The sequence below is a fragment of the Tachypleus tridentatus genome, chromosome 8 (genome assembly GCF_004210375.1).
Source record: "Tachypleus tridentatus isolate NWPU-2018 chromosome 8, ASM421037v1, whole genome shotgun sequence".
NCBI classification, from domain to species: domain Eukaryota; kingdom Metazoa; phylum Arthropoda; class Merostomata; order Xiphosura; family Limulidae; genus Tachypleus; species Tachypleus tridentatus.
This window is the reverse complement of record NC_134832.1, coordinates 13,733,713-13,748,217: the sequence shown is the minus strand read 5'-3', so window position 1 is coordinate 13,748,217 and position 14,505 is coordinate 13,733,713. Positions and strand designations below refer to the sequence as shown.

The window sequence follows — 14,505 nt, the reverse complement described above, 5'->3', positions numbered from 1 at the left end:
AACACTTAGCCTCAGTTTTGTATATTTATTCTTCATTATGTTCTCACATCACCTTTTCTGTTATATGGCAGCCTTTCCTATATGTTGCTGTGCATATTAACCATGCAACATATTGTTGTAGACAATGTGGGGTGTCTGCTCTAGGTGGAGTACCATATATCATGTCCACAGAGAGTAATATTTCTTAGTTGAATAGCAGCATAATTGACAAATACCCTATTGATCTCTGTTCAAGTGTATAGTATGCCATAATAACTAAGTGTAGGTGTTTCTCCAAGTCATTTTGGTTTAAGTTACATTCTTATTAATCATATGTTTTTTAGTCTCTATCTCTAATTTTACTAAACAATCACACTGTGATTCGTAAAATGATTTTCATGTCTTCACAACACCAAACACTTCACCCAACTCAGAGGACAATTAACTGTTAAAGATAGTTCTCTGATCCAGATGGATCACTTCAGGTGTAGTGAACCAGGCTATTTGGTGCTCTGCAGTGTATCAATCATCGATTGTGGAAAAGTGCTAACTTTTTGATAAATCTCAAATCACTGAAGCAATCAATGATCATGAGTACGTGTGGGTGACCTCTTACCATTTCTGGGAGTAGATCAGTGATAACCAAGACTATTTGTTGGACTTAAATCTGCTAAAATCGTGTTTTTTCCTCTGAGAGGCACACACACACACCTACTACAATGTTCATGTCAATGAACACAATGACGTGAACATTGATTCACATGAGGCTAAAAGAGCTGCTGTTGAATATTAGTACAAGTATACGTAAGACATTCACTCCTTTCATCAGTTGACGAGAAAACTTACTCCCAAATGACCACACAAATGATATATGCTAAGCTCCTCGGTCTGAGCTTATCATACTTTTTTGTTACTTGGAAAGGAGTACCAATAATAAAGTATTTCAGTTTTTATTCCCACAGAGTTAACTGTCTCGTCCACCACTAGTAAAAACCCCACTGTATGGATTGTTTTTGCTTATAGCAGAAATATATTCGTTCCTATAAGGCGCCGAGAATCGGGGTATTCAAAGAATGGGTATGGTCTCTACATTGAGCAATACAAACTGCCTGGTTTTCTTGTTGTGGGGCCAGGTGATAATGTATGATTAGATCACTTCCACGCAATGTCTTATCTAGTATATCATTCCTTCAGTGTGTTTGTAGTTTGTCAGCCCTTTAAATAATGCATAGTACATTCAAATGGTGAACTTTCTACTATAAAGGTAGCGCCAAAAAATAATTGCAAGCAGTTATTTTTTCATCAGATAGTATATGCATTTCAAAGCTCTGAGAAACTGACTAGCATATGTAATTATAGGTTCTACTCCATCCTACAGTTGAAACAACACTATCATGATTTCATTTGTTTGTTTGTTTGTTTTGGAATTTCGCACAAAGCTACTCGAGGGCTATCTGTGCTAGCCGTCTCTAATTTAGCAGTGTAAGACTAGAGGGAAGGCAGCTAGTCATCATCACCCACCGCCAACTCTTGGGCTACTCTTTTACCAAAGAAAAGTGGGATTGACCGTCACATTATAACGCCCCCACGGCTGGGACATGATTTCATTAACACGGGTGCCAGTGTCTAGCAGAATTTACAATTCCATTATGGATATGTTAAAACCAGTGTTTCTACTAAAACACTCTTCAGAAATTGATGTGAGTGCTCGCATCTTTAATTCCGCCTGATATCTGTCTGTGAGTAGTAAGCGCTGTAAGTAATATGAAGAGAAATCATGAAAATTGTTGACTTCTTGATTACTCGCATTACTATTGTTTTAGCTTAATCTGTGGAGATTTCCTCACTACTCAGAATATGACTGAGAAATTCTACTGTTTTGCACAATAACACAAATTTTCCAGGTTGTTTCAATTTTTTATGCAGAGAATAATATTGTAGTTTATTTCCATTTGCTAGAAAAAAAGTTTCTGTCAACTGACCTGAGTGCTTGTTTTGCTCAGAGTGGCTGATATACTGTGAGATATACTAGCATTCAGTATCATCCAGGAAATTGACCTCTTGCCCTTCTACTGGCACAGTCACATAACAAGAGCCATACTGCCCTGATTAAGTTGGGTTGACAACCATACTTTTCACTGAAATTTGTTTGTTGCACTCCTCTATGTAGCTAGGATTGACCTCGGCTCTTCTAGCTTCCTATAGCTGTAATAGCAGTATTTACTGACAGCTGTTGGTTTCCTATATCTTTATCATCATTGATCAAATCGACAACCTCTTCTACCTCGCTGCTCGACAATATAAGTGGAAGCTCACTTGAAAGTAACCCACTGCTACATAGGTAAAACATGTACTTTTCCTATCTTGGAAAATCCACGATGAAAGAATCACTATTATACATTACTGAATATAAACCATGAGAGTACTGGAATATCTGTGCTATACCAAGTCTCCGTGTGAAAGAAACACAAATGTATGAGTGTAATTTCTATGGTTCCCCTCTTTCTAGCAATGAATTTGATCTAACTGATTGTTCAAAATTTCTCTAGGTTAAGCTTCCAGTAGAACTCAGAAATGACCGTCTTGCAGTTTTAAAATTGTTTCTCACTTAAATTCTCAAAGCTACAGAGCCTCAACTAAAAACCAAGAGTTCTAATATCTCTTCTAGAGACAATTATCTGCCTGCAATACTTTGGAAAATTGTTCAAAGTCACCTTTACTGTTTCTTTAAATGTTTGTAGTGTTTCGTTACCTCTCACTCATAGGAACAATGATCATGGCAATATACTTTCTTTCCTAACTACCTGACTGTCGTCTTATTAAAATGTCCTCAAAGTTTTCGGTACGGTGTGGTAGGGATTCTGAAGGACACCAACACTTTGATAAGCAGCTCGACCCCAAATTTCTCTATAGTTCACAGCTATCTTGGCAGTATATTCTTCCAGCTTAGGGGACTCAACATTTCTCTATGTAACCCTCATTTCGCCATTGAGTACCAGCTATCTCAGCTACTGGTGAGATATCTCTGGTTAGCAGATGTCGTTCTCCAATGACACCTTACGTTTCTCTGCAATATTCTTGGTGGTTTCAGCTAGAACTAGGTTATAATACTGTGGATGGTGTAAATCTGGAGGCTCTATACGCGCCACTCAATCTAGTCTCAAGTTTGCTGGATGCTACACCACAGAGAATACCTTAAGCTGCTATTCTGGGTGGACAAGACATTCTTCTTTCTGAGTTATCAGATGTAGTTAGTTAGACGTCATGGACGATGTAGTATTGTCAAAAGTCCCACATTTCCTAGACCAAATAACTCATTCAATCAACCATCTTTCTTAAATGACCAACTCTCCCTCTTGGTCATAATTCCTTCTAGTTGCGGAAAACTGCATTTCTTTTAACTAAAGTATAGAACAATACACAACTTAACAGATATAATAAACGCCACAATAATGATATACTGCAGTTATTATTCTCCTATCTATTCACTGTTTAGTATATTCAGGTAAACTGAGTTAATATTTGAGCTGCTGGATAGGACCATTTAATAATTGGGTAATTGATCAAGATATAAGCCATTAAGTAATTCTAATTGTCTTACTAATTGACTTAGTATTTCAAGTAAAATTATAAGATTTACCAAAAAAAAAATAAAAGAAATACACAATGGCCAGTCTTTATTATCACCCTAAACAGAAACACAGTATGTACAGTTTCTTTTCCTTGCACTGTTTTTGGATTTTTGCAACTGCTTCTTCTGCAAAACTCTTTTCAGACTGTTTCAACTCTAACGTTCCTTAGTTTATGTTTTCCCCAGAGCGATTAGTGGTACTGTAATTTTCATTGAAAAATAAGTACACCAGTAACTTCAAGAATTATTTGAATGACCGTGAACGAGATTTTTGTCGATGACCTTACACAACTCGCAATGTTGCAACAATATCACCCTCCTCCCCTTAGTAAAGTAGGTATTAAACACTTGAAATCAAAGGTAGCTAGAAAGAACTGAAGTGAACGTTTTTTACCCGCTCTATGTGAAACCTTCACATTTTCAAAACAAAGAAAAAATCAGAATAATTACTATAATATTGTAAGAAAACAGTTTTGTTTGTGACTTTTGTGCTAAGCTACATGAGGACTATCTGCGTTAGCCATCTTTAATTTAGCAGTTTAAGACTAAAGAAAAGGCACCTATTAATCGCCACCCACCACTCTTGGGCTATTATTTTACCAACAAATAGTGGATTGATCGTAACATTATAACACCCCCAAGACCAATAGGGCGAGCATGTTTGGTGTGACGGGTATTTGAGTCCGCGACCCTCGGATTACAAGTTGAGCGTCTTAACCACCTGGCCATGCCGGGCCTGTGAAAAAGCAGAAACGCATGTTATATTCATATATCACATTCCTAAGAGAAATAACTGTAACAGGAAACCTGCAGTAGTTGTTTATTAATGGTATAGCTAAAAAATGAATTGTGACAGACGAATAAGATCAGTTTCTTGATAGCAATGCTGTGAAAAATAAACCGAACAGAAAGTTTTATGAAGTAAAATGTTAGTGAATAGAATTATAGCTGATAAACCGGAAATAATTATTTTTTAATTGTAACTATAAGAAAAAAAGACGTCAAGGAAAAAAATCTACAGTAGTTTTTTAATGTAATGTTAAGAAAAACGAACTTAAAAAAAAATCCTGAAAAAAAATTGTTTATTAATTGTAATTCGACAAAAAGTCGAACAGAATTATTGTAAGACTTGTCTATTAATTGCTGACTTAGAGAAAGAACTCAAACGGAACACTTACAAAAGTTGTTTTTTGTTGCAATTCTAAGTATTGAAATAGAAAACCTGAAAGAATTTTCATTAGTTATAAGACAAGAAAACTAAATCAAATATGAAACCTGTAAGAGCTGGTTTTAAGTGTATAACGAACATGAATAGAACATTATTAAGAATAATTTATTAAGTTTAGAGTTAAAAACAACTTATGAGCAATTATTATAAGAAATTATGAGCATACGTTCTTCGTCAATTGTAATGATAAAAATAACTATTTTTAAATAGTCGTTATGAATTTTATTATAATACAACAATTTGTTACTCAGATTTTAAATAATGGTTGGCTTCGTGTTAATTGAACACATTTAAGTTATTTTTATGTACTTGACTTGTATCACGAAGTGCATCAAATAAAACAATTTATTTACATATTTCATAACCTTTTGAGAGAATAGAAGGTAGGAAATTTTCAATTCCGTTCTAAGCCACTTTTCCGCTTCCATTAACTTTTGAAGAAGCCTTAATTTGTTTATATTTTTTTAAAGGATAGGAAATGTATAGTATAATCTAAGAGTGTAAGATATTTAGCACTTATTGTTGTTTGGAATAAGGCACAAAGCTACACAATGGGCTATCTGTGCTCTGCCCACCACGGGTATCGAAACCCGGATTTTAGCGTTGTAAGTCCGCAGGCATACCACTGAGCCACAGTGGTGATATTTAGCACTTATTATTCTTTGTTTTTATAGCAGTTGTGTTGTGACTTTTAATTTTTAATAACTAAACATTTATTTTATATCTAAATCCTTTAAGACACGAAGATCATACCTGAACGAAAATATCTTTCTAAACTTTGTAAGGATTAATTAATTAATATTATCAAGTTAAAGTCTTCTTTTCCTCATTCGTATGCTCTTAGAATTATTAGACCAACTTTCACGAGCTTCGGAACTGGTATAAAATGTCCAATAAACAGAAGGAGTTGAAAATGTGGATATAAAGTTATTTGTTATTTAAATATGGTGATTTGTCGTGTCATATGTTATATCTAAGGTAATAACGATTCGTATCATTATAGTAATAGCTACGGATATACTATCATTTTCAGTTTCGTTATGTGAAGTATTGTTGGATTTTAATTTTGTCAGCAGATATGTATCCTTACAGCATCATAGTTAGTTTAGTTAGTTATCACCATTAGATTCCATCTAAGAACATAGGGCCGCAATCGCTTGTGAATACTTCAACAAGCATTTAAGTGAGTAGGTTGTTAGCCCACTGCACCGAGCCGTCCCTAATTTAGCAGTGTAAGACAAGAGATAAGGCAGCTAGTCATCACCACCCACCGTCAACTCTTGGGCTACTCTTTTACCAACGAATAGTGGGATTGACCTCACATTATAACGCCCCCACGGCTGAAAGGGTGAGCATGTTTGGTGCGACCGGGTTTCAAACCCGTGACCCTCGGATTACGAGTCGAACGACTTAACACACTTGCCCATACCGAGCCTATTTACGGAAAGAAAAAGCTTATAAAATGAATATATTTTGGTGCACGAAAATAATAATTTAATTATCTATAGGTACAGCTATACAGTTAAAAAAGTTAAAAAAAAAGAAATACATCAATTTTTTGTCAAGAAAGATTTTCTTTCGGATCAGGTAACTTGTCAGTAGTTATGTTTTTAAATAAATACTTATAACTATTACTTCATACATAGTTCTCATACTTTCCTTACTGTTAACTTATTTTCTAGCTTAAAAATTAAAAACCAGTATTTTTAATAACTACATTGATCTATCACAAATACAAGAATTATTATATTTTATCTGAAAAATTACATAAATAGTTTTCTTTACTTGTTTTATAGAAAAACCCCGGTAGGCTGTCTCTGCCCCTTCCCGCCCGGAGATTTGAACCCTAGCCTTTAGCTTTAGAAATGCGTTGATTTACCGTTCTCTTACCGAAGGATCAGAATATAATTGCAACAAAGAATGATGTCCTAACATAAAGTACAGTTTAGAGAATAATAATATTTACAAAAAAATTAACAAATAATTTTATTTGTCGCTGTGTCTATAATTTCTGTATATAGTAGAACTATATTTAATGAAATTATAAAAAAGTAAAATTATTAAGAGTTTCATAAATATAAAATTATTTGCAAACCAATAAATAGCTTTTATTAATTATCTCACGACCATTTTACGTCTAAAAGAAATGCTTAGAAATCACCTACATTGATTGTCACATTATAACGTAACCACGGCTGGGAGGGCGAACATGTTTGGCGCGACGTGGGCGCGAACCCGCGACCCTCAAATTGCGAGTCGCACGCCTTACGCGCTTGGCCATGCGAGGCCTACAGCAGTATTATAGCCTGAGATAAAATAATGTAAAATTGATCTGTATGACAGCATACATCGTAATTCTGTGTGATATATATCTATGTGTCCGTGCTTTTGCCCTTCAAAGAATGCTACTTTCTTGCAATACGCTAAAGGCTAGGACTGTCGTAGTTTTAGCGCAAAACTTTGCTTACCATGAGAATTCGAACTTCATATTTTGATTCAAGTCAATAAACGTAGCTCTGATCCATTAAAGCACGTCATGCAAGAGTTACTTGCATTTTGTTTTCACTTTTTTACGTTGAACTTTAGACCGTGAAAATTGTTTATAGTTCTTATCATTTTGGTTATAAGTTTTGATATTTCAAAAATATTAAAACATGGCCCAGTTATGACAATATTGTTTATAATTTTCAATAATTTTGAAATGTTATTTCCTTTCATTTTTTTTTTCATTCAGTTTATTTCCTGGTTTGAAATATTCTACCACATCATTAGCCTACCTGGTCGCTTTTGCTGAGCGTCTGAAAAGTAGGGAGACACTTGACCCAGCGGATTACCATGAAGAGTAATCGAGCTGTCACTTCTTGTACAGACTCTATTTGACCGGCGGACGTGACAGTGGAGGTGGCAGGCAGGAGTGCAGGAAGGACCCCAAGAGTGCTGCGGAAGTGGTTTTCTCCGCTGGCGCAGGAGGCGGAACATGAGGTTGGGTAGAAAAAAAGGAGGTGGGGCTGGAAGCGATGGGAGGCCGTCAGCTCGAGTAGTAGCTAGTATGGAACCCAGGTTGAAACTCGAGTTAGTACAAGCAAGAGCCGAGTTCAGTCGGACCGTATTCCACATGAACTCCTGGGACTTCTCGGCGTTGAGCAACATCTGCAGTAAGCTTGGCGAAGCAGCCCCGAGAAAGGCTGACGACGGGGCCGCGGGGATATCTTCTCCTGAGCTAAACATCATAGAAGGTTGAGAGCTTGGAACTCCTACAGAGGCCGCTAGGGAAGTCGGAAGCTTACTCATTTCGAAAGGATGACGTAGTTTTGATCCAAAGGTCGTAGTTCCACTACTGGTTAGTCCTTTGGTGGGATCAGGTCGGTGTCGGTGATCTTTAAACCGAGGTTTTCTGGGACCTCTCTCGTGTTGAACAGCTGAAAGGTGCTAATAAACATTAGTCTAGGATAGTTGTTTAACCAAGCGGTAAAAGGTTACATAAATACATGTTATACACTCTATTAAACAAAATGCAATAAAATGTTTTTACTAGAATAAAATCATGGCCAAGCGTGTTAAGGCGTGCGACTCGTAATCTGAGGGTTGCGGGTTCGCATCCCCGTCGCGCCAAACATGCTCGCCTTTTCAGCCGTGGGGGTGTTATAATGTGACGGTCAATCCCACTATTCGTTGGTAAAAAAGTAGCCCAAGGGTTGGCGGTGGGTGGTGATGACTAGCTGCCTTCCCTCTAGTCTTACACTACTAAATTAGGGACGGCTAACACAGATAGCTCTTTGGTAGCTTTGTGCGAAATTCAAAACAAACAAACAAACAAAGAAGAAAATCTGTTCGCTACATCACACTAGCTGTCTTGAAACATCATTATTGACTAGGTATTGTTGTAACAATAGTTAGGTTTTTTAGACTAAACTTAGCATATTTCTAATAAGTCTTCTAGAATGTCTTAATGAGGAAAACATTTGTAAATGTATAATTAGGATCAATACAGGAATGTTTAGTAATATGGTAATGTAAGCTAAAATTATTAACATAAAAATATTACTATCAGGTGTAATAATATCCATAATCAATACCTGTATATATTATCAAAGGACAAATGCGTAAAACCCAATACTTAGTTTGATATTGGTAAAATTCTCGACAATAGTTAACATGCTGTCATGTCAATAATACAGCCAACGTGGAAAATCCACTGGAGTAGTCAATACAGAAACAAGAAAACAATTAATAAATATCAGAATATTTTACATAATGGCCGTGTATTTACCTTTGAAAATACCTATTTACTAGATCAAATTAGGTAAATCCGATGGAAAAGTTTATTGTTACGAATAAATATGCAGTCATATATATATATCAGACAACAAACAAAGAATAACTGATGTATAATTAGAATTTTCAACATGTTAACTCATGCAAGGTAAGGTCACTAAGTAATGTTCATCACTACATCATTGTTATATAAATCAAGTGCCTTGATGATCAGTTGGCGATTTGATATGCAAGGGTAATCAGTCAATATAGTCACACAGTCTTGTTTCAATTGCAATAGAGTATAAAGTGTTCCACATTGTTCATGAACCGTGCACAATTAGACTAGACAGAAAAGATATAACTATTTCACCCATGAAGAGACATTGGAAGAATGGGAGACAGCGAATCATAATTATGGCGTGGCTAATGGTGTCTCAAAGTGTCATTAGAATGATATGGAGCTGCATTCTAACAAAAATTAAAGTTATTTATACTTGTAGACAAGATTGAATATAATTATCTTGGTAGCTCAAGATATTAATGAGGTGTTTGCTTTGAGATTGAATAAACTGTTCGTAGCCGTATTTTAATAACGTGTTGGAAGCGATATATTACACAGGATCGTGCTCACGTCAAGGCAAAAATCTGTAGCTCACAAGAAAGGGTGTCAAAAATACATTTAGTGGATCAAAGACACACGGAATAATGCTCATATACAAATTAATCATGTTCGTTACGCAGCCAGATAATAGATAAGATAGCGATGGAAATCTTGAGTGCGCTGAAATAAACATTCACGTAGTTACTGATAACTATGTGTTGAGGAATGCCACCATTAATGTCACACATAACAGGAACATCACCGTACAATCACCCTGACTACACTTCCGCTTATATCAAGTGCTGGTTTTAGATACCCCTCGCATCTATTTAATAAGAACATCCTGGGAAAAAGCCGTGTCAGAAGACTAGTACCTCAGGCCTTATCGACACTAGTTTTCATCAAGTTGCTTTTGTTAGCCACCCTCCATACTGAAGTGAAATGCAAGATGTCTAAAGACGTAAAACCACCTCCACCAGAAATTCATTTCTGACTTGAACTAAACAACCATTTGTATTTAAGACCAGCAATTTACCTAAGAGTGGTTCTTTACATTCTTTTATAACAGTGATTTTGACTTTTCATGATAAAATTTTATGATTCATAATTTTAATTTAATTGTTTAGTAGGGCGTAGATAGATAATGTCTCTTAATGTCAGACAGATCCATTGTGTAGTTAATACAGTTGAATCCTTTCCTAGGGGTCGCTATAATAGATATTTCTAGAATATTGTTAAACGTGTGCCATTACTATTTTATTTATTAAATTTTCGAAAAGTTACTTAGAAACTGTTATCTCAAAATTATTAAGGCTAGAAAGACTTTAAATCCTACCACATTTAACTCTTTTAAAGAGTACATAAATACGAATAACTTGACCCCCCCAATCTAGATATTTATTATGTCTACTTTATTATGTAAGATTTGCGACTTGTAATATGTGGAAACTCAGCATTGTTTGTTATATGCTAAATTTACTTTTATGTGACTTAGAATTAATATGCTATGATAAAGCTAGTTATTTTAAAGGTTTACTCTGTTGCAAAATGGTTGCTGTTTCTTTTCGTATCCAAACATATCGGATTTTCAATACCTGGTCTAATGCAGGTGTTTACTAACAGCTTCCCTCACTGCTATTGTGATGATGGTCAAGATTACCAGAGACTAGGATCATATAATGCGTTACTTTCTTAAGTAAAAGAAAAACCCGTGGATTGAGAAGTAAAGTAAGAGGAGAAGACGACTAAGTTGAAACGTCATAGAGGATAATGGAGTTACAGCTGCATGGTCACGTATTGAGAGAAGTCGAACTTCGTGTGATGATTTGCACAGTGAACACAAGACGCACGAGACGTGACACCGCGCGCTGTACCAGGGATGCTGGCATGGTCAATAGAGGAAAGGGGAAGGATTACTTGCTAACGTCAGCACGTAGGCTGACAAGGGTGGCAATAATTCTGGCGGCTTAGCGACGGCAAGATCAGGCTGAGCAAGCTTTTACTTAAACAAACACAGAGCCCAAGTGCTACTTAAACTGGTAACAATAGTCAGAAGGAGAGGCGAGTTATCGGAAATCTTTACGTTTGCTCACGAAACTTCCAGGCTGTGGGAACACTTCCAGAGGGTCAGAGCGTGTAAGCTGCCCGTGTAACGGTGGTTGTTACACGCCCCAGAAGGTTGGCTGCACAGCGTAATGTCTCGTTAGCCTAGTTAGTTAAGGAGATTACATGGGGGATAAAGACTTGGCAGGCTTCCAGATAAATGCTAACTTGACCTTACAATGTAACTTAATTTTAGATTCGATTTGAACTTCTCCCCTAAAGGAAATCTGCTTCGAAAAAGCACATACGTTAGTACGTTGTTCGTTCAATCCAGAAACCAATTACTGTTATTTAATAGAGTACAAACCAGGTGGTTTGATAGATAAATGTTGCACCGAAAATTTTTTCTTCATTTAAGACTTTCTTTTTTACTTTCTCGTCGATCTGTCAAACGAAATCGCATAACAGATATTATCGAGTATCCTGTAAACAAGCGGGTGTAAAAAACATAAGTTCGTTCTCTTGCTTGAAAATGATATTTCGCAAAAAGTGTAGCTCGTTCATGAAATAATACAAAACTACATAAGCGCGTGTGAACAATCATTTACAAACAAGTAAGTGCAATATAAAAATTCTGGTACTCACATCAGTCAAAACACCCGTATATTAAATGCAAATATTATACAAGAATTTTGGATGTAATCGAAATTATAAAGTCAAATTAAATTAAGATAATTCAAATATTTACATAATAAATAAACACAAAATATAATGAGCAATAAATTAAGTTAAACATTTGAAAATCGTTGGATGTATAGATAAATGAATAAACTGAAAGTTAATTAATATTTATTTCCAATTTAACTCAGTCTTCAAACGAAAGATACCACGAGCAAACTGTGCTTGGATAAACAACTTGAATGAATGAAAAGATAAACATATAAACCATGGTAAAAAATATGACGCTACTTTTATGAGCAAATAATAAGAAAAGAATAAATTCATCATTCATATGCTTGGGAAACAACAGTGTAAATCATATGTTGATACCTTCCAAAGTATCAACAGATATTAATATAAATAACAAGACAAAAACTGATTTAATACTTATTATTGTAGAAGTTTATATAAACACTGTTTTTTTACTCATGCTATAAATATATGAGTTTATCAATAAGTGCTGAATGAAATTTAAGTGAGTGTGTACTTTGTCGTACACCAAAGCCCCATAGGGCTATCGACTGTGCCCAACGAACCCCTAATTATATCATTGTAAATCCAAAGACTTACATCTGTCCCACCGAGTAACATTTAAGTGAGATGAGAAGTATTACAAATGAACGTGTCACGTTCTTGTTTATTTCCTTGTGAAAATAAAGTGAAAGCTACTACACGATGAAACAGAATGGTATGAAAATGCAAGTATCAATGAAACATTGTTATTGTGTTGGATATATATATATATCTGTTCAGTGGTAGTAACTGAAAATGTATGAGTATGAAAACAAAAACCCGTTCAGTACATAAAATATGGTACAAAGTCTATGTAATGATCAAAAAAGAAATAGTGGATCGTAACAACATTTTAATAACGTTTATTGCATATTATCAGCCATTGTAACAACTAAAAAATGAAACATGTGTTTGGGGTAGGAAAGCTAGATTTTAATTTGGCAAACTGCAACAGTTCATCTACTATCAAAAGGTATAAATTCGAATTTCTATTCATGTATATGCAATGCTTTGTCTATATTTTGATTTATAATTCAATAGTTGTAGCTATAGTAGTAGCATTTAGATTTTTCGTTTATTACAGTAAGATAATATACATTAAGCATTTTAATACATATTAGTCGAGATAGAAATATATATTGGCAAGCAAAATGATAAAGAAACAAATATGTATATAGAGACAGATACAATTGAAAACAGCATACTAATATAAATAGATAGGTAAACAACGACAGATTGTTTAATGAATTTACGGATAGCCGGCTAAATGAGTAGATAAAGGGAGATGTGTTTAGTTGTGTTTAATAAAGCAAACACACAGCTGAGAATGAGATTAAAATTGTGAAACACCTTATATTTAAGGACAAGGTTTTAAAAGCATTTAGTGTATAATTGAAAAAATCATTTTAATAATCAATTAAATAGACAGTTTGGCCCAAAATTACGTCTCAGCAATACTATAGGTTGAAACATAACTTCTTTAACCTTTTGGTAAACATTTAAAACAATCAGACAATAACACAACTTTCCAAAATTACATTCCAAAAAAAACATGAGTAGTTAACGAATAGATCTGATTATTAGAAAACAAGAAACTCTTTTGATGAATATTTTTTGATGAATATTCAGGTTTCCTTGTATTAAGAAAACTATTCCGGAGGTGTAATTTATGAACTAATTTTGTTCGGTGATTATTATTGGAGTAAATTAACACTGAATAAGGTTTTTGTCTTTCTGCAGTATGCTTGTGAATATCTAAAACTTTCCATTCACTCCAGTATTTATATAGAAGCTTTATGATAAGAAAAAGGTTACATAAACATGTCTGAGTATCGTTTTACTTCGCATTAAAAAGATATCAATATTGTTTATCTGTAACAGGACATGATGAAATAACTGTATAGATTTGATCAATTAAAAATTCACTTACTGAACACGAAAGTAGATTGGCTATTTGTGATAGCGACAGTTGTTCAATATTTATAAAAGTAGTTTGTTTTAAGCCAAAATCAAGAATTTTAATTAATCTCCATTGAAGGTCAGCATCGTGGTCATTAACTGAAGATTTACAAGTTACTTTCTATCTTTAACAACCGAGATTAAGTTTAAATTACTTACAATTACGTTTCACTTGAAAAACATCATAAGTTGTTTTTATGTTATGTTTTGAAAGTATTGAACTTATAAGAAAAACACAAGGTATATCCCAAATATAAAAACACTATAGATATGTCTATCACTATTTGTATTAACAAAGATGTATGAGTGCTACTTGGATTAAGAAAAAAGTGTTGTATGGGTACATTATAACTATTTATCCTATTCAAATATGTTCTGTAACTCCACCACGTAATGGTAAGTAATTTAAACTTAATCTCGGTTATTAAAGATAGAAAATAACTTGTAAATCTTTAGTCAAACATATTGCATAGATTTCACCAAGACTATCTGTATTAATTAAACATGTTATGTAGATATAACTATAACTGTTTATATTAATCAAAGTATATTACTACCAAATTGTTTAAATATGTT

The 14,505-nt window shown here is 34.5% G+C and overlaps 1 pseudogene across 1 annotated transcript in view; it reads right to left on the bottom strand.

Annotated features, from left to right (window-relative positions):
- The window catches only part of LOC143258555 (nuclear receptor subfamily 2 group E member 1-like), a 56,269-nt pseudogene that overhangs the window by 16,914 nt on the left and 24,850 nt on the right, over positions 1-14,505 (bottom strand). The window contains exon 5 of the transcript XR_013032354.1: positions 7,616-8,257. The product of XR_013032354.1 is annotated as a nuclear receptor subfamily 2 group E member 1-like (transcript). The remainder of the gene's footprint in view (positions 1-7,615; positions 8,258-14,505) is intronic.